This window comes from Sciurus carolinensis, chromosome 19 (genome assembly GCF_902686445.1).
Source record: "Sciurus carolinensis chromosome 19, mSciCar1.2, whole genome shotgun sequence".
Classification (NCBI taxonomy): domain Eukaryota; kingdom Metazoa; phylum Chordata; class Mammalia; order Rodentia; family Sciuridae; genus Sciurus; species Sciurus carolinensis.
In genome coordinates, this window is record NC_062231.1 from 11,262,336 (window position 1) to 11,284,490 (window position 22,155).

At 34.5% G+C, this 22,155-nt stretch overlaps 1 pseudogene; it reads left to right on the top strand.

Annotated features, from left to right (window-relative positions):
* The first annotated feature begins 3,423 nt into the window (after positions 1–3,423).
* Positions 3,424–4,185, top strand: LOC124971085 (eukaryotic translation initiation factor 5A-1-like; annotated as a pseudogene).
* The last annotated feature ends 17,970 nt before the right edge of the window (positions 4,186–22,155 follow it).

Here is a 22,155-nt window from a genome sequence, read left to right on the forward strand (position 1 = left end):
GTTTCCATCTCTTTCTCATGGAATATTTTGCCGAGAATGTTCTTTAATGCTGGCTTTCTTTTTGTAAATTCTTTTAGCTTTTGTTTATCATGGAAGGATTTTATTTTGTCACCAAATCTGAAAGTAAGTTTTGCTGGGTATAAGATTCTTGGTTGGTATTCGTTTTCTTTCAGGGCTTGATAAATGTTGTTCCAGGCCCTTCTAGCTTTTAGGGTCTGGATTGAAAAATCTTCTGATATTCTTATTGTTTTCCCCCTGAATGTAATTTGATCATATTCTCTTGCAGCCTTTAGAATTCTGTTTTATTTTGTATGTTAGGTATTTTCATAATAATGTGCCCTTGGTGTGGGTCTGTTGTAGTTTTGTATATTTGGAGTCCTATAAGCCTCTTATACCTGATTTTTCATTTTATTCTTCAGATATGGGAAATTTTCTGATAGTATTTCATTAAATAGATTGTCATTACTTTGGTTTGTTTCTCTAAGCCTTCCTCAATCCCAATAATTCTTAAATTTGGCCTTTTCATGATATCCCATATTTCTTGTTGATTCTGTCATGATTTCTTACCATCTTCTCTGTTTGGTCAAGTTTGTTTTCAAATTAAATATTTTTTCTTCAATGTCTGAGGTTCTATTTTCCAGGTGTTCTATCCTATTTTTATGCTTCTGTGGAGTTTTTAACTTGGTTTATTGTCTCCTTCATTTCAAGGATTTCTGTTTGTTTGGTTTTTTTTCAGTATATCTAACTCTTTATTGAAATGATCTTTTGCTTCCTGTATTTGCCCTTTTAACTGTTGATTGGGTGTGATCATGCCTGCATTTGCTCTTTCATCTCTTCCTTCAATGCCTGCATTTGCTCTTTCACATCCTCATTTGTTTCCCTGATTGTTTTAATTATGTACATTCTGAACTCCCTTTCTGACATTTCTTCTGCTGCGCTCTCATTGGGTTTTATTGATATAGTATCTAGGTTTTTTTGGGACATTTTCTTCCTTGTTTTCTCATATTGGTCAGATATCAGTGGGACTCTGAGATATTGCAGATTTCCTCTATTGACTTATAGTGCCCCTGTAGATTTCCAGTATATCACCTTCTAGCCTTCAGTAGCCTGAAGTGTTGGAGGAACTTGATAATGCAGTGCTTCCAAAGAAAGCTGCCCCCAGCCTGCTACTGGGTCCGGGGCTGGGGACTGGTTCTGTGTGGAAAATCCTCTTACTAGACGGTCCTGCTCCTAGATGCTGGCTATAGACAGGGCCTGCCCCTGCCTGAGGGAGCCAGGCTCCTACGGGAGAGCCTCTCCCTGTCTTGCCTTGGTCCCAGAAGGCACCTGTGGGCTGGGACCCGCTGCTGGGTTGGGTTGGCTCTGTGCAGAAAAGCTCTCACTGGGTGGGCCTGCTCCAAGAATTTGGCTGTGGACCCCCGCCTGCCACCGGAGGAAGCAGGGCTCCTTGGGAAAGACTCTGGGTGACTGCCCTGGTCCCCAAATCCACCTGTGGGTTGGGTCCACCACTGGGTCTGGGGCTTGGGGTTGGCTCTGTTCGGGAAAGCTCTTACTTGGTAGGTCTGCTCTGAGGAGCTGGCTGTAGATCATGCCTGCCACTGGAGGGAGCAGGGCTGCTTCAGGAAGTGTCTGGCTGCCCTGCCCTGCTCTGAGAAGCTGCCCCTGTCTGGGCCTGCTGCCCGGGCTGAGTTTCACCCAGTGGGAGAGACTCACCCTGAGGCTCTATGTTGGTCCGAGTCTCTCAGTATCCCCCTTCTTGAATACTGGGTTCTGGAGCAACAGGAGATGCAGTCACCCTCTAGTCTGCCATCTTGATGCTCTGGATCAAATTTTTTAATCATTCTTTTGCCCACTTGTGTGTTTCTATTGTTTAGGATATGTTCTATATTCAGGAGTAGGTTCCTCCCATCAATAAATAATGTTTTTATTTTTGTAATCTACTACATTATTTCATTTTAATTGTCTTTAATTCATATTTTGGGACAATGTATGTTAAAATATGCATGAATCATGTACCTATGATCAATGAAATTATGTTTCCTCTCTTTTATAAATATTTCCCATTTGTTTATGATTGCATATTGTGTGTTGTTTCTTTACTTCATCTGGGTATTTGTGTAATTCATCTAATTAAATATATGTAGATCTGTGTACATATACTAGGTTACATATACAGGGATGCTATAGTATTGAGCAACATCCCTAGTTTCCTTTTATTTTATTTTGAAATAAGTTCTTACTGAGGTGTTTGAACAGCCTTCAAATTTGTGATTCCCCTTCCTCAGTTAGAATTACTACCATGCTTGTCATCTAATTATTGATAGAACTTTTCTTTTGTCTAAGATAAAGACTTTAGCATTTTAAAGAAGCTTTTCACATATTTTTACAATTCTGTTCAATGTAGTTTTAAAATTTAATTGCAATCAGATCATATAAAATTAAACTTATTTTAATATTTTAAATATTGTTTAGTAGTGTTAATCCAAATTATCTTGCCCAATTTTTCTAGGAAATTTACATCTCACAGAATTAAACTTAGATTTTCATGAAAAACAAGTGCTCATTTTTCTCCCATCACAAACACCATTCCTTCTATTCAGTGTGTTAGATTACTATAGATGTCTCCTATAAGTAGAATCACACAAGATTTGACTTGTTATGATTGCTTATTTCAATAAGCATAATGTCTTCAAATGAATGCATATTATAGATATTATACAATCTCATATTTTATAGTTGAAAAAAATTAAAGTTTTTTACAAATTGCCTTTTATCTTGACATATGAAAGAACATTATATTTTGCTTCCTCTGCTGGCCCTATTGAATGATTAAATGATTACAAGTGTGGAACTATGTCTTGATGTCACCCATATAAGTGAGGATTTACTCTCTGTTCTGTTCCATATCCTTTCTTATCTAAGTTCCCATCAGTATTAATGCATTGTACACTGTAGCTTTTTGTTATGTTCTAAAATCAGAAAGCATTATTCAAATTTATTTCAATTTTGGATATTTTAAAATTATTTATAAGGACTTGGAATTCCATGGAATTTTTAAAATACTCTTTTCTGTGTATGAAAAAATACAGTATTGGGGTTTTGATAGATACTAACAGGAGTGTCTAGATCATTTGGATATTATAGACAATTTATAATTTTATCATTCATTTCTTGAAGAAGACCATGTTGAGTACACCATTACCACAATTATTTGGAGTTTTGAATGTTTCTTCTTACTATGGTTATGTTCAGAAAACCATTTAAATATTGGCATTTCTTCATATATTTTCTGCTTTTAAGCTGGTGAATCAAGAATACCTCATGAGAGCCGGAAGGAGAAATGGAACTATACGGGGGTCGGGAGGGGGCAGAAGGGAGTGGCGGCACCACCCACTGGGTTTGGTTGGGGAGCAGCACGAGTTGGAATCGAAGCCTCTTAAAATGGCAGATGATTTGGACTTTGAGACAGGAGATGCAGGGGCCTCAGTCACCTTCCCAATGCAGTGCTCCGCATTATGTAAGAATGACTTTGTGGTGCTCAAAGGCCGCCTTGTAAGATCATCGAGATGTCTACTTCAAAGACTGGCAAGCATGGCCATGCCAAGGTCCACCTGGTTGGTATTGACATCTTTACTGGGAAGAAATATGAAGATATCTGCCCGTCACCTCATAATATGGATGTTCCCAACATCAAAAGGAATGACTTCCATCTGATTGGCATCCAGGACGGGTACCTATCACTGCTCCAGGACAGTGGAGAGGTGCGAGAGGACCTTCGTCTGCCTGAGGGAGACCTCAGCAAGGAGATTGAACAGAAGTATGACTGTGGAGAAGAGATCCTAATCACAGTGATGTCTGCTATGACAGAGGAGGCAGTTGTTGCAATCAAGACCATGGCAAAATAACTGGCTCCCAGGGTGGCAGTGGTGGCAGCAGTGATCCTCAAGCCTGCAGAGACCCCTCCCCCAACCTGGTCCTGCTGTGGCTGGGCCCTTGGCTGGACAACTCCTACACAATTTATTTGATGTTTTATTTTGGTTTCCCCAACCCTCAGTCTGTCGGGGAGCCCCTGCCCTTCACCTAGCTCCCTTGGCCAGAAGCAAGGGAGCCATGGCCTTGGTGAAGCTGTCCTCCCCTTCTCCCCTCGCACTATAGTCCTGGTGGGGGAGAAGGGATGGGTACTGCTTGTGGTTTGTATTTTTTTTTAATTCAATTTGGAATCAGAAAGCTGTGGATTCTGGCAAATGGTCCTTGTGCCCTTCTCCCCACTTGTCCTTGGTCTGGTCTCTTATTCACCCATAGCCCTTTAACCCAAGCACCAACCCTACAGACCAGCCCCCTCCCCTGCCTGTATCTCTCCCCAAATCCCTTTATATGGGGAGGGAAGAGGAGGAGAGGGAAGGGGACCTGCCCCCTCCTCAGGCATCTGGGAGGGGCCTGCCCCTATGGGCTTTACCCTTTCCTGTGGGCTCTCTCCCCAACACATTTGTTAAAATCAAACCTGAATAAAACTACAAGTTTAATATGAAAAAAAAAGAATACTTCATGAGCTATTAAGACTGAGTCAATAAGTCAATAAGTCTAGTTGGTTTATAAGTTTTGAATGTCTTCTATTCACTGTTTACCATTCTGCCTAGTTTTATTTTCTGCTACATTCATTGGGGATTGGTGTCTCCAATATTACTGTGTTACTATTTCTATCAACTCTCTTAGTATTGCCTTTCTATATTTGGAAGTATGACTGAGTTACACATGTATTTACTATCATTGTAGTGTTTTAGAAAGTGGTTGCCACATCTATTTCCTACCACTCCAACACTTGACATGGGTTCTGTTGGAGTAGAGGACTCAAAACTTGACATGATTCTGTTGATCATCCTCCCTCTTGGGGGCCATAGGCATGGCATGTCTCCATGTGTAATTGCTTTTTAATATTAATAATCAATATATCATTAGAAACTTACTGGAAAAACATTGGAAAGGTTTTACTGTATTGGGACACAAAATAGTACACAATATTAACTTAGTAGTAATACATAGATTAAAATATAAATAAACAATTGTAGCTATGCTCAAGTTTAAAGGAATCTGTGATTGCTTTAGTATAATGATTTCTAAATATAGATGGATAAAGAGGCATTCCTCTGAGCTTGGATGTGGTGTTGAGCCTTTGTTGCTTTCCTAGTTTTAATAATTGATTCTAGAGATACTTTACATAATACAAATATTTAGGTTACTCATAAATATAATTTGTTTTTTCCTGTGTTTAGTCTAATTCTTTGAGAATCAAAATAAGACTGTAGTCTGCCATTATATGAATTAGAATAGACTAAATATGAACTATAAGTTTTGATTTGCATTTCTATTATTATTAGAGTCATTGAATTTTTTCATGCATCTGTTGACTGCTTGTAGATCTTCTGTGAAGTCTTTGTTCATCTGTAGCCCATTTATTGATTGGATTATTTTTATTCTTGGTGTAAAGGTTTTTGAGTTTTTTATAAATTCTGGAGATTAATGCTCTATTTGAAGTGTGTGTGGCAAAGATTTTCTACCACTCTATAGGCACTCTCTTCACATTTTGATTGTTTCCTTTATTAAGAAAAAAGTTTTTTTTATTTAGAAAGTGGCCCATTTATTGATTCCCTCTTTTATTTCTTGTGCTTTGGGAGTCTTGTTAAGCCTGGTCCTAAGCTGACATGATCATGATGGCAATTTGGGCCTAAATATTATTCTATTTGGTGCAGAGACTCTGGTCTACTTATGAGGTCCTTGATTCATTTTGAGTTGAGTTTTGTACAGGGTGAGAGATAGGAGATTGGTTTCATTTTGCTGCATACGAATTTCCAGGTTCCCAGCACCATTTGTTGAAGAGGCTATATTTTTTCATTGTATTTTTTGGCACCTTTGTCTAGTGTGAGATAACTATTTATGTGGGTTTGTCTGTCTCTGTGTCCCCTATTCTGTACCATTGGTCTATTTGAATACTTTGGTGCCAATACCATGCCCTTTGTTATTTTTGCTCTGTAGTACAGTTGAAGGTGTGGTATTGTGATACCTCCTGTTTTGCTCATCCTTCTAAAAATTGCCTTGGCTTCTCTGGGTCTCTTATTCTTCCAAATGAATTTCATGATGTTTTCTCTCTTTCTATGAGGTAAGTCATTGGGATTTTAATTGGAATTGCATTGAATCTGTATAGCACTTTAGGTAGTATGGCCATTTTGACAATATTAATTCTGCCTATCCAAGAACAGGAGAAATCTTCCCATATTAAAAGGTTTTCTTCAATTTATTTTTATAGTGTCCTGTAGTTTTTATTGTAGAGCTCTTTCACATCTTTGTTCAATTGATTCCCAAATACTTTACTTGTTTGAGGCTATTGTAAATGGGGTAGTTTTCCTAACTTCTTTTTTCAGAGAATTCATCACCTATGAATAGAAATGCATTAGATTTATCTATGTTGATTTTATATTCTGCTAGTTTACTGAATTCATTTGTACATTCTAGAAGTTTTCTGTTAAAATTTCTTGGATCCTCTAAATATGGTATCTTATCATGGGCAAATACTGATAGGTTGAATTTTTCTTTTTCTATTTATATCCCTTTAATTTCTTTGGTATGTCCAATTGCTCTGTCAAGAATTTCAAGGATGATGTTGAATAGAAGTGGTGAAAGCAGGCATCCCTGCCTTGCCCAGTTTTTAGAAGGAATGATTTCAGTTTTTCTTCATTTAGAATGATGTTGCCCTTTGGCTTAGTATAGATAGCCTTTACAATATTGAGGTATTTTTATACCATCCCTATTTTTTCTAGTGTTCTAATCATGAAAAGGTGCTCTATTTTATCAAATGCTTTTTCTACATCTATTGAAATAATTATGTGATTCTTAACTTTAACTCTGCTCATGTGGTGAATTATATTTATTGATTTCTGGATGTTATACCAACCTTGCATTCCTGGGATGAACCCCACTTGATCATGGTGCACTATTTTTTAAATATGTTTTTATATGTGAGTTGTTCAAATTTTGTTAAAAAGTTTTGTGTATGTTCATCAGGGATATTGGTCTGAAGTTTTCTTTCCTTGATGTGTCTTTTTCTGGCTTTGGTATGAAGATGACACAAGCTTTATAAATAAGTTTGGAAGGGTTTCCTTCTTTTCTATTTCATGGAAAAGTTTGAGGAGTATTGGAATTGATTCTTCTTTGGTGGTCTTGTAGAAGTAGACTGAGAATCTATCTGGTCCATGTTTTATGGGTTGGTAGCATTTTGATGATTTTTTTCTATTTCATTGCTTGAAATTGATCTTTTCAAATTGTGTTTGCCTCCTGATTCAGTTTCAATGCCTCATATGTCTCTAGAATTCTGTTGATATTTTTGAGATTTTTATATATTTTTTGGAGTATAGATTTTCAAAATAGCTTCTAATTATGTTTTGTATTTCAGTAGTGCCTGTCTTGATATTTCCTTTCCTTTATCATTATGTTTTTTAGAAATTTGCATTTTCTCTCTTTCTCTTCATAATTGTGACTAAAGTTTTATCTATTTTGTTTACTTTTCAGTATTTTCAATTTCATTGATCTTTTAAACTGTTTCTTTTGTTTCAATTTCATTGATTTATACCTCTGATTTTAATTATTTTCTGTCTTCTACTAATTTTTGTTGATATGTTATTTTTATAGGACTTTGAGATGTAATGCTAGGTCACTTATTTGTTTACTTTCTCTTCTTTTATTGAATGTGCTCCATACAATGCATTTTCCTCTTAGCATCCAGAGGTTTTGATATTTTGTATCATTGTTCTCATTTACCTCTAAAAATTTTGTTTTTTTCCTCCCTGATATCTTCAGCTATTCATACATAATTTGATAGTATATTATTTTGTCTGCATGTGTGACATACTTTTTGTTTATTCTTTTCTCATTGATTTCTAATTTAATCCCATTATGATTTGATAAACTACAGGGTAGTATCTCTATTTTTTTGTATTTGCTAAGAGTAGCTTTGTAGCATAGCATATGATATATTTTAGAGAAAGTTACATGTGCTGCTGAGAAGAACATGTATTTGCTTGTTCATGGATGGAATGTTCTATATATGCCTGTTAAGTCTAAATTATTGATTGTGCTATTGAGTTCTATGGTTTCTTTATTAAATTTTTGTTTGGAAGATCTATCCAGTGGTGACAGGTGTGTTAAAGTCTCCTATTATTATTGTGCTGTTGTCTATTTGGTTCCTGAAATTGGAAGGATTTGTTTGATGTACATGGATGCACCATTGTTTGGGGCATAAATATTTATGATTGTTATATCTTGCTGATTTATGCTTCCCTTAAGCAGTATGAAATGTTCTCCTTTATCTCTTCTGACTTGACTTGAAGTCCACTTTATCTGATATGAGGATGGAAACCCCCACTTTTTTACTGAGTAAGTGTGCATGGAATTTTTTTTTCTCATCTTTTCATCTTTAGTCTGTGGGTGTCTTTTTCAATGTGATGAGTCTCCTGCAGGCACCATATTTTGGGGTCCTTTTTCTTAAAATTCATTCTGCCATTCTGTCTTTTGATTGATGAATTTAGGCCATTAACAATCAGGGTTATTATTGAATTATGGTTTGTATTCCTGGTCATTTTGACTTATTTTTGGTTTTTAACTTGACTTGGTTTCTCATTTGATTGACTTTTCCTTTAGGGTGGTTTCTTCCTTTGGTGACTTACATTGTTGTTTTTCATTTCTTCCTCCTGGAATATTTTGCTGAGAATGTTCTGTAGTGTATTCTTTTAACTTTCAATTTTTTTAACTTTTGTTTTTCAAGGGAAGATTTTATTTGGTCATCAAATCTGAAGGTTAGTTTTGCTGGGTACAAGATACTTTGTTGGCAACCATGTTCTTTCAGAACTTGATATATGTTGTTCCACATCCTTCTAGTTTTTAGGGTCTGGGCTGAGAAATCTGGTGATATCCATATTGGTTTTCCCTTATAAGTAATCTGATGTTTTTCTCTAACAGTCTTTAAAATTCTAACTTTAGTTTAAATGTATCAAAAGAGATAGGTTGTTAGCACAAGAAAAGGGAGAAAGGGACTCCAATGAAACAGATAAGAGGAATGTATAGAGTGAGAAAGATAAAAATTAGAAATTATATTAATAGTACTATTTATTTAAAAATTCTACAATTAAACTACAATATTCTATTGAAACAACCCAGTCTTCAGTAGCCTGATGCATGAGAGATACTTGATAATGTGCTGTCCCAGGATGAGAACTGCACCAACTAAAGATGGTGGTGTCCAGGTGTGGAAATATCCATGATAGTGGGCAGAGTCAACCCCATGTGTTGGTAGATAAAAAACCAGTGTGGCACTGATACCTTGTGGGGTTAGGCAGCCAGACTGCATGGGGTGCAACACTGGAGATCCACAGTTTTGGACTGGGTGGTTCTAAAACTCCATAAGCATGATGGCTGGGACTGCCAAATTTATATTTTGATGAACAAAAATCAAGTTTCTGTAAGTCATGGTGGGCGTAATGTATTATATTATTCTTTTTATTTTGTACTGAGAATTGCCTACAGTAGATTTTACACCTGGTCAATATCACCAACACTTGTAAACCCTTTCTGTTTCTTAGTGTCTTGCTAAATTGCTGAGGCTGGTCTTGAACCAGCACTCCTTCTCTCCCAAACTCCTGAGTCACTGGGATCATGATCTTTGCCATCATGTCAGACTAGTGTATTGTATCCTTAGTGAATGCTACTAGAATGTATGTAAAGTTTATTAAAAATAAACTTGCTAATTATGTAAAATAATTCATGTATTCATTCATTAGATTTAGTCTTTTTATGCTTTAAAACATCATGATGTATATAAAGTTAATCAATAAATAGAAAAATCATGAACATTAAAAGTTAGTCCTTTTGTTGATCTCTACAATTTGACTCCATTAGGGTTATACTGACATCAGCTGTGATAGACTTTTGTTGCCTCTCAAACGTGTCTTTATGCTGTATCTTCTCTAGATGTGTGTGTACCTTTCCCCAATGTAAATGTTTATCCATATTTCTTTTAAGAACCAACCATTTTTTAAACCCCTGATGAATATCTTTGGTATTGTCATCCAAAATCTATCTGTTATCTAAGGTCACCATGGAGACAAAAACTAGTTTTTATAAAGTTTTCAAGAAAGCCATAAATGTTTACATGTTTCAATTTTCCCTTTTCCTAGTGAAAGAGAATAAAGGGGTTGATAGTGTTTCCTTATTCATCAGTGTCCTACTGTGGAGTAGAAATAACTGTGTTTATAAAAATGACTTATTTTTCTTCCTTATTTTATGTGATACTCTCTAGTGCTCATTTGTGATTCAGTAAAATCTAAGATGGTTTTGGAAGTTCTCACAAGCCAACTTTTTTCACACATTGTTGTGAAGTTTATTTTCTAATTTTTTATTTGTTCTCAGTGTTACATGACATTTGAATTTATTTTGATGAAATTATATAAGCATGGGCTATATCTTACTCTAATTGGGACTAAATTTTTGTGGTGGTCATGCTGTTGCAATTCACTTAGGTGTTCTCATATGTGTCCATAGGAAAATTATGTTGGATTTATTCTACTATCTTTACCATTCCTACCCTCCATACATGATAATTTCTTTATTCATTCATGTGTCAGTGGGTATCTAGTTGGTTCCATACCTTAGCTATTGTGAATCATACTACTGCAATCATTAATGTCACTGTGTCACTGTACTATGCTCATTTTAAATATTTTGAGTATATGCTAAAGTAGGATAAGTGGGTTAAATGGTTGTTCCATTCCTAGCTTGGGAGGTTTTATTTGTACTAGGAATTGAGCCAAGTGGTGCTTAACCACTTAGCCACATCCCCAGCCCTTTTTATGTTTTATTTAGATACAAGTACTCATTGAGTTGCTTAGGGTCTCACCAAGTTGCTGAGGTTGGCTTTGAATACACAATTCTACTACCTCAGCCTCCCAAGTCCATTTGTAGTTTTTGAAAAAACTCCATACTGCTTTCCAGAGGTGTTGATCCAATCTGCAGTCTACAATGTATGGGCATCCCTTTTCCCCACATCCTTGCCATCATCTGTTGTTACATGTATCCTTGATTATTGCCATTCTGACGGGAGTGAGGTGGAATCTCAGTGCAGTTTTAATCTTTATTTCTCTGATTGATAATTTGTTGAAAACATTTTTATGTTTGATCCTTCATGTTTTTTCTTTTGAGAATTGCTGGTTAAAATCTTTGCCCATTTATTCATTAGGTTATTTGTTTTTGTCTATGGAGTAATGAGGATCTTGCATTTGCTTTGCTGCTCCCCTTCTGATATCTTCACTTTGATGATAACATCATTTTTTTGGAATGTAAATGGACAAGTGTCTAGCAAGTAAAATATCTTGTTCCTTTCATTTCTTTCAGTTATGCATTCTCATCGAACCCAAGAATTTTCATCAAAGGAGGGAATAGAATGTTCATTCCAGAAGGTGATAAAGGGGAGGTATGGAAACTATGGGATTGAAAATTTACATTGAAGGAAAGAATGGGAATATTTAGAGAGAAGTAAAGGTCAGAAAATTTGCCATGATGAGTGTATTAATGTGAGATGTCTATGCAATAAAAATTTTACCACAAATAGATATCAAGAACATACAAAATCTCAAATAAACATCAGTCTATGCCAGTCACTTTTGAGGAGAGTTTTGGGTATCTTGAAAATGTATCTCCACCAAATTTTTGGTAACATAACTTTCCTCTAAAAGGAAATTAGGAAAATATAAAATGGAATCTATTACATGCTTAAGTTCATAACAAGAAAAATTTGAAATGTAGCATTAGTTAAATTTTCTCTCAAACATTTGTATGGACAAGAGATTTAAAAATAAAGAATAAATTACTAAATATATCAGATTGATTTTAACTAATGAAAGTCTGTTGTTCTCAATTTAACAAATAGTTCTTCCTTGTGCCAAAACATAATATTTTATTGAATGTAGGAAGATCTGTACTTACCCATTTTTACTTAATCAAAAATCAGGTGGAGATATTTGATGAGAATCTTACATGTATATTAAAACTTTTCAAATCTTTTAGTCAGGTCTGTGCCACAAATAAATTAAGTGCATTTTTATTGGCAAAAAATGTAACAAAGCCTTTAAACTCATAAATACTTAGTTCTTTTCTCAAATCCTAGAAAATATCAGAGTGCTCATTTTATAACGAAGCTTTACAAAGGTAATAAATGCGAAAAAGTATTTCATCAATGCTCAAAATTCATCATTCCAAGCATCCATATTCAAGGAAAGAATTGCAAATATAAAGAATTAGGAGGAGCATTAAATAAAATCTCAAGCATTGTTCAGTGCAAAAATATTCATATGCAAAAAGTCATAAAATTTAAGAAATGTGTTAAAGCAATTAAAAATTTCTCAACCATTTATCACAGCAGCAAGAATCACTACAAATATGAAGATTGTGGCAATGCTTTTATTCAGAGGTCAGCCCTTACTAAACACAAGAAGGTTTGTGCTGGAGAAAAACACTACAAATGCACAGAATGTGAGAAAGCATTTATTCAATTTTACTAAACACCAGAAGATTCATAGTGATGAGAGACCATATCAATGTAAGGAATGTGGCAGAGGCTTTAAGTATAATGCAGCCCTTACTCAACACCAGAAAATACATACTGGAGAGAAGCCCTACATCTGTAAAGAATGTGAGAAAGCATTTATTCAATTTTCAAACCTTACTCAACACCAGAGGATTCATAGTGATGAGAGATAGTACAAATGTAAGGAATGTGGAAGAGAGTTTAAATACACCTCACTCCTTACTCAACACCAGAAGATTCATACAGGAGAGAATTCGTACATCTGTAAAGAATGTAGGAAAGCATTTATTCAATTTTCAAACCTTACTGAACACCAGAGAATTCATAGTGATGAGAGACCATATGAATGTAAGAAATGTGGCAAAGACTTTAAGTATCATAAATCCCTTATTCAACACCAGAAGATTCATAGTGATGAGAGAACATACAAATGTATAGAATGTGGAATGGATTTTAAATACATCTCAAGCCTTAGTCAACACCAGAAAATTCACAGTGGAGAGAAGCCCTACACATGTAAAGAATGTGGGAAAGCATTTATTCAACTCTGTAATCTTACTTTGCACCATATGGTTCATAGTGATAAGAGACCACACAAATGCAAGGAATGTGGAAGAGAGTTTAAATACACCTCAACCCTTACTTGACACCAGAAGCTTCATAGAGGAGGGAAGCCCTACACCTGTAAAGAATGTGGAAAAGCATTTATTCAATTTTCAAGGCTTACTCAGCACAAGTTGGTTTATATTGATGAGAGACCATATGATTGTAAGGAATATGGCAAAGGCTTTAAGTGCAGTACATCCCTTATTAAACATCAGAGCATTCACAGTAATGAGATACCATAAAAATGTAGAATGTGGAAGAGATTTTAAATACATCTCAAGCCTTAACACCAGAAGGTTCATAGTGGAGAGAAGTCCTACACATGTAAAGAATGTGGAAAAACATTTATTCAAATCTCAAAACTTACTCGGCACCAGAGGATTCATAATGATGAGAGATCATACAAATAAAAGGAATATGGCAATGCTTTTAAACTCATCTCATCTCTTACTCAACACCAGACTCTTAATACTGGAGGGAAGTCCTATATGTGTAAATAATGTGGAAAAGCCTTTATTCAGATCTCATACCTTATTCAACACCAGAGGAGTCATAGTGAAGAGAGACTATATGAATGTAAGGAATGTGGCAAAGGCTTTAAGAATTGTTCAACCCTCATTAAACATCACAAGGTTTATAGTGATGAGAGATCATACAAATGTATAGAAGGTAGCAAAGATTTTTATTTTAACCCTACTCAGTGCCAGAGAATTCATATTGGAGACAAGTCATATGAATGCAAAGAATGAGGCAAAGCTCTTAATAGGAGCTCATACCTACTTAAGCACCAGAGAATTTACACTGGAGAGAACCTATAGAATGTGGCAATTTCTTTGAGTATTGTTCAATTCTTACTTGCCACCACATAATGGAGAGAAGCTGTACAAATGTAAACAATGTGGCAAACTATACAATTGAAACCCAACTCTTACTCAACACTGCAGGATTCATACTGGAGAGAGACCATACAAATGAAGTAATGTGTTTCTCACAGTTGTTCACTTCTTAATAAATTGTGGAGAAATCATAGAAAAGGTCTTGCAAATATAAAGAATGTGGCAAAGCCTTTAGAAATTGCTTACAGATTACTAAACACCAGAGAATTCATTGAAGAGACAAACCCTAAAAATATAATTTGTCAAATCTTTATTCTAATTAATCTATCCTCCACAGCAGAACATTATTATCAAATTCTCATGCATGTTATAAATGCAGAAATCACATATCAGAAACAAATGCTTTTGATAACAGCAAAATATTTTTAATTGAGAAAAAATTTAGAAATGAGAAAAGTATAGCAAGAAATTTACATCACCTATCTTGATGTGTAAAACAATTAACAGTGAGAAATCCTATGAATATGGAGATTGTGGCATTGCCCTTAAATGTTGCTTAAAATATTCTAGACATTATAAGTTTATGTGATAGAAGTACAGATACTCTCATATCAATACAATTTAGATTGCACATTCCTGAAATTATGTTCATTTACTAGAAATCAAAATTACTAAATATGTTCAGTCTTGAAAGATGCAGAAAATATAATTCTACAATTGTTACAGGAGAGGAAAAGTCCCATTAATGAGGACTTTTACTTGGTATTTTTCTGAGGATTTACAATGGAATTGAAATGCTTTTATTCATATCATGCATAAATTTTGTTATTAAATAATAGTGAATGTTTCTAAATTTGTAACAAACACATATTTAGTCATAGTGTACTTAAATTTGTAGGTAAGATATATTAAAATGATCCTTCTCAGTAAATAGTATATTGACATTTCTCAATCTTTTTAGGCAGTGTAGTGATCTTCAAATAATTCAGGGATTATTAGTCCCATAAATATTTCCATTATTTCTCCTTTTTCAAGCTATGTGGAAATTAAGGCAGGTAGGAAATGTAAGGAAATATGATAGAAAATCCAGGTTTCTGTCCCTTGTAAATACTTAAAAATTTTTTGATGCAGTATTTTTCCATGTGCCAGTCCTTTGTGTCAAAAACAAATCCACATATTGACTTTGATTTAAATTGACTTGAATATGCAAATGTTGCAATCTAATGGTTAATTTTAGTAGTAAGAGAATCATGGAAGTATAATAGTGTGAGTGCTTATGTAACAGAGAGAGAGAGAGAGAGAGAGAATGTGTTTGCTTACACTTTTCTTTAGAAGAAAAGACTTATTGAGCTAAAAGGTAATTTCAGTATTGCTCTTAAATTACAAGTAAACTGGAAAGCTCAAATGTCTGGGAAATATCTGTTTTAGGTATACTCAATTTATTTTTTCCAAATAGTGTGGTTTCTTCTTAAAAAAATCTCTCAGTGTCAATTCCATTTTTTCTGCTTTCTTGTTATTCATGCAGCACAACATCTAACTTTTACTTATTTGAAGTTTATGAAACATTGATATATGACCTGTGTAGAGATTTTTAAGAATTGTTTTAATGATGTTTAGTAATATTTAGTAATGAATTTGAAGATATAGTTTCACAGTGAGGATGTTAACACACATTTTATTTTATTAATAATGCTCCATTATTTCTTTTTGAATGGCAGAACTTTAAATCATGTGAGATTTATCATTTCAAGCTATATCACATCATAAAATATGTTGAATTCACCAAGTCAGTTTATTCAGGTGAAAACTGAGTAGGTTTCTTATGTCTGAGGTTGTTTTGATGTTTCTATGAATAAAAATCACAAAAACAATGATGAGTTATAATAGGCACTCCTTAACAGGGAGAAAAAATTGACTTTATAAGACAATGAGTTTATACATCCATGTAATAAAATGAAATATTCTGAGAGAAGAAATAACACTAATTCTGCATGAGGAGTGAGGAACTTTTTCAATGTTGCACAAATGACTCTGAATTTAAGATGTTTTCTCCTTCTCTTGTTAATTATCTTGCATTTCTCATTGAATCTTTAATTTTGAGCTACATGAACATTACAGCTGTTCCCCTTAATGGCCAATCCTGTGGTTTTACCTTTCTCACTTTATGTCTGTAATTCATACCATCTTACAGGAATTTTATTTAGTTTTGATGTGTAGTTCAAATTTTTTTTCAAATGGAAGTATATTGTGTTTTGTAAAACTGTGTATTTTATTTTGTTGGTTTGGGGGTAGTTCCTTAATTTTAAATTTTATGTATAACAACATATAAAATAAATTTTATGACATTCACAGTAAAATTTCAAAATGTGTATATCTTACATAAACTACTCAGTACTTAACATCTTTCACCTCATATTTTTATTGCTATCATGAAAACATAAAGAATCCTTTATTCTAGTTATCTTGGAACAGCTGTAGTTATCCTACTATGTTCTAGAACCATAGAACTTCTTTTTTACTGTGTATATTAACCTCTCTGAATTTTACTTCTCCCCTCCCCACTCTTTGGTAACCTGATTTTATTCTTCTGCTTTTATGGTATGAACTTTTTTTTATTTTACACTTGACAACATGCAGTGTTTGTTATTTCCTATCCAGTTATTTCACCTCATTTAATGTTTTACAACTTAATCTGTTTCTGAAAGTGATAGAATTTAAATCATTTTATGGTAAAATTGAATGCCTTTTCATTTTCTTATTTGCTATTTTTTCTCTTTTTTGAGAAATGTCTATTTAAATCCTTTGCTTGCTTTTTAAAAATTGAGCAATTTTTCTTTTCATTCATGAATAAAAGCATCATTAAATACATTTTGATATTAGGTCTTTCTAAGTTATATGATTTACATTTAGTTTCTCCTATTCCCTTTATTAACTATATCCTTTAAATCAGATAAACATTTTATATTTGATGAAGTTCAACTTCTCTTGCATGCATAAGTATAATTTCTAAGAAATTTGTCTCACAAGATTTATGCTTGTTTTCTGCTTAAGGTTTTATAGTTTCAGTTCTGGAATTTCCATCTGTTACCCATTTTTAGTTCACTTTTGTTTTTGGTATGAGTTAGACTATACATGTGAATATCCATTTGTTCAGACCATTGAAAAACATTAATTTTTCTTGCATTTCTTTGATACCCTTTGATATCCAGCCAGTGGCATTCTACCACTGAGATACATCCACAGTCTTAATTATTTTTAATTTTGATACAGGTGTTTGTAAATAGTTGAAGTTGGCATCAAACTGTAAATCCTCCTACATCAACCTTCCAAGATATTGTCATTATACAAATGAACAACTGAGTTTGACTTTTTCCATTAATTTATGTTTATTCTTATGTAAATACCACCCAGTCCTGATTACTGCAACTTTTAAAACTATTTTAGTTTTATCCAGCATGGTGGTGCATGTAAGTAATTCCAGTGCATTTGGATGCTGGTGTAGGAGTATTACAAGTTCAAATCTACATCTAGCAGTTTAGCGAGACAATATCTCAAACTTTAAAAAAATTAAAATGATTAAGTATGTAACTCAGTGGAAATGCAACTCTGTGTTACAATCCTAGTACTAAATCATATTTAGTTTCCATTGAAGTTGTAATTTTATAAATGAACAGAGATCAGCATATTTTAACACATGTATATCATATGCACTAATCAAATTAAGCTTCCATTTATCCTCCCACCCCCTTTCCAACACCAATCTACATTCAGGCTGATTATTTGGGGCTTTCACACATTAGAGAGAACATGCCCTATTTGTGTCTGGCATATTCATTGTAACATGATATTTTTAATTTCACCCCCCTTGCCAAAATTGACAGATTTTAGTTCTCTTATGGCTACATCATACTGCATTTTTTGTGTGAATATATATGCATGCCATATTTTTTAATTCATCCTTCTCTTGATTAGCACCAGCATGATCCCAGATCTTAGCAAATGTGAATAAGGCATCCAGAAGCATGGGCATGCAGGTATGTCTTATGTGTGCAAATTTAATTCCCTTTGGAAATGTACCCAGAAATAGAATAGCTGAATAAGAAGATAATTCTGTTGTCAGTTTTTGAGGTACTAGTGATTGGATCCAAGGCCAGGCATACATTAGTGAAGCACTCTATAACTGAGTTGCTTGCCCAGACATATTTTAAAATATTTTTTGACACAGGGTCTCACTACTTTTTCTCAGATGTTATCAAATTTTCTCAGATGTTATTTTTTGATCCTCCTGAATCATCCTCTTACATCACTGTACCATCATGCCAAGCCTCCCTCACTGCTCTATTTTGCTTTGAGACAGTGTCTGGGTAAATTGTCCAGGCTGTTCTCAACCTTGCAATCCTCCTGCCACAGAATCTTAAGACATTAGCCACCATGTTCAGCTATTTGTAGTTGTTTTATTCTATTTTTTTCCTTAGTACCAGAAATTGAACCAAGGGGTGCTTGACCTTAAGCACTGAGTCACATCTCCAGCCTTTTAAAATATTTTATTCAGGGACAGGGTCTCACTGAGTTGCTGATAGCCTTGCCAAGTTGTTGAATTGCTTTTAATGTGCAATCCTGCCTCAACCTTTCATGCCACCATCATTACACTTGTGTGCCACCATGACTGGTTACTATTTTTTGCAGAAACTATACACTTTTCCATAGAGGTTTCAATAATTTGAATGTTTAGCAATAGTGTGTTGTCTTTTCTCCACATTATTCAGTATTTGTAATTTACTGCTTTTTTGAAAATAGCCATTCTAATTGAGATGACATGATATCTCAGTATAGTTTTGACTTGCCTTTTATTGAAACCTAATATATTGAGCATTTGTTCATAAATTTATTGGCCACTTATATTTCTTATTTTGAGAAGTGTCTATTCAAATATTTTGTCCATTTTTGAATTGGATCCTTAGATTTTTGAATGTCATTCTTTTTTTCTTTTCTTTTCCTGGATATTGATCTAGCATCATAAGAAAAACTGGCAAAGCTTTTCTCACATTTCAAAAATTGTCTCTTCACTCTTAGTTGTTTTCTTTGCTGTGCATCAACTTTTTTGTTTGCTAAAATCCCCTTTATTTATTCTTTGTATTTGTTTTTTTTTTCATTTTGGAGGTTATGTTCAAAAAATATTTGCCCAAACCAAAGTTTGAAATTTCTTTTCCCATATTTTACTTTATTTTCAATAATTCAAGTCATATCATAGGGTCTTTCTTTGTTTTTTTTATTATTATTTTTTAATTGTATACAAATGGGATACATGTTGTTTCTCTATTTGTACATAGAGTCAAGGCATACCATTTGTGTAATCATACGTTTACATAGGGCAATGATGTTTATTTTTTTCCCTTACCCCCCACCCCTCCCACCTCTCTTTTCCCTCTATACAGTCCTTCTTTCCTTCACTCTAACCGCTCTCCTTATCCCTAACCCTAAACCTAACCCTAAACCTAATGCTAACCCCTCCCACCCCCCATTATATGTCCTCATCCGCTTACCAGCGAGATCATTCGTCCTTTAGTTTTTTGAGATTGGCTTATCTCACTTAGCATGATATTCTCCAATTTCGTCCATATGCCTACAAATGCCATAATATTATCATTCTTCATTGCGGAGTAATATTCCATTGTATAAATATGCCACAGTTTCTTTATCCATTCATCAACTGAAGGGCATCTAGGTTGGTTCCACAATCTGGCTATGGTGAATTGAGCAGCAATGAACATTGATGTGGCTGTATCTCTGTAGTATGCTGATTTTAAGTCCTTTGGGTAAAGGCCAAGGAGTGGGATAGCTGGGTCAAATGGTGTTTCCATTCCAAGCTTTCTGAGGAATCTCCACACTGCTTTCCAGAGTGGCTGCACTAATTTGCAACCCCACCAGCAATGTATGAGTGTTCCTTTTTCACCACATCCTCGACAATACCTGTTGTTGCTTGTATTCTTGATAATCGCCATTCTAATTGGGGTGAGATGAAATCTTAGGGTAGTTTTGATTTGCATTTCCCTTATTATTAGGGATGTTGAACATTTTTTCATACATCTGTTGATTACTTGTACATCTTCTTCTGTGAAGTGTCTGTTCATTTCCTTAGCCCATTTGTTGATTGGATTATTTGTATTCTTCGTGTAGAGTTTTTTGAGTTCTTTATAGATTCTGGAAATTAGCGCTCTATCTGAGGTATGGTTGGCAAAGATATTCTCCCACTCTGTAGGCTCTCTCTTCACATTTCTGATAGTTTTCTTTGCTGAGAGAAAGCTTTTTAGTTTGAATCTATCCCAGTTGTTGATTCTTGCTTTTATTTCTTGTGCTATGGGAGTCCTGTTAAAAAAGTCTGATCCTAAGCCAACAAGTTGAAGATTTGGACCTACTTTTTCTTCTATAAGATACAGGGTCTCTGGTCTGATTCCGAGGTCCTTGATCCATTTTGAGTTGAATTTTGTGTAGGGTGAGAGATAGGGGTTTAATTTCATTTTATTGCATATGGTTTTCCAGTTTTCCCAGCACCATTTGTTGAAGAGGCTATCTTTTCTCCATTGCATATTTTTGGAACCTTTGTCTAGTATGAGAAAATTGTATTTATTTGAGTTTGTGTCCATGTCCTCTATTCTGTACCATTGATCTACCTGTGTATTTTAGTACCAATACCATGCTGTTTTTGTTACTATTGCTTTGTAGTAGAGTTGAAGATCTGGTATTGCAATACCCCCTGCTTCGCTCTTGCTACTGAGGATTGCTTTAGCTATTCTAGGTTTTTTATTCTTCCAGATGAATTTCATAATTGCTTGCTCTATTTCTGCAAGGTACATCATTGGGATTTTAATTGGAATTGCATTGAATCTGTATAGCACTTTAGGTAGTATAGCCATTTTGACAATATTAATTCTGCCTAGCCAGGAACATGGGAGATCTTTCCATCTTCTAAGGTTTTCTTTAATTTCTTTCTTTAGTGTTCTATAGTTCTCATTGTAGAGGTCTTTCACCTCTTTTGTGAGATTGATTCCCAAGTATTTTATTTTTTTCGATGCTATTGTGAATGGGGTAGTTTTCCTAATTTCTCTTTCTGAAGATTCATCACTTATGTATAAAAATGCATTGGATTTATGAGCATTGATCTTGTAATCTGCTACTTTACTGAATTCACTTATGAGTTCTAAAAGTTTTCTGGTGGAATTTCCAGGTTCCTCTAAATATACAATCATGTCATCAGCGAACAGGGATAGATTGAGTTCTTCTTTTCCTATTCGTATCCCTTTAATTTCTTTGGTTTGTCTGATTGCTCTGGCTAGAGTCTCAAGGATGATGTTGGATAGAAGTAGTGAAAGAGGGCATCCCTGCCTTGTTCCAGTTTTTAGGGGGAACACTTTCAGTTTTTCACCATTTAGAATGATATTAGCCATGGGCTTAGCGTAGATTGCCTTTATAATGTTAAGGAATGTTCCCACTACCCCAATTTTTTCTAGTGTTTTGAGCATGAAGGGATGTTGTATTTTATCGAATGCTTTTTCTGCATCTATTGAAATAATCATGTGATTCTTAACTTTAAGTCTGTTGATATGGTGAATGACGTTTATTGATTTCCTAATGTTGAACCAACCTTGCATCCCTGGGATAAAACCCACTTGATCGTGGTGCACTATCTTTTTAATATATATTTGTATGCGATTTGCTAAAATTTTGTTGAGAATTTTTGTGTCGATGTTCATTAAGGATATTGGTCTGAAATTTTCTTTCCTCGATGTGTCTCTGTCTGGTTTAGGTATCAGGGTGATATTGGCTTCATAGAAAGAGTTTGGGAGGGTTCCCTCCTCTTCTATTTCATGGAATGCTTTGAGGAGTATTGGAATGAGCTCTTCTTTAAAGGTTTTGTAGAACTTGGCTGAGAACCCATCTGGTCCTGGACTTTTCTTTGTTGGTAGGCTTTTGATGACCTCTTCTATTTCATTGCTTGAAATTGGTTTATTTAAGTTGTGTATGTCCTCCTCATTCAGTTTAGGTAATTCATATGTCTATAAATTTGTTGATATCTTTGAGGTTTTCTGT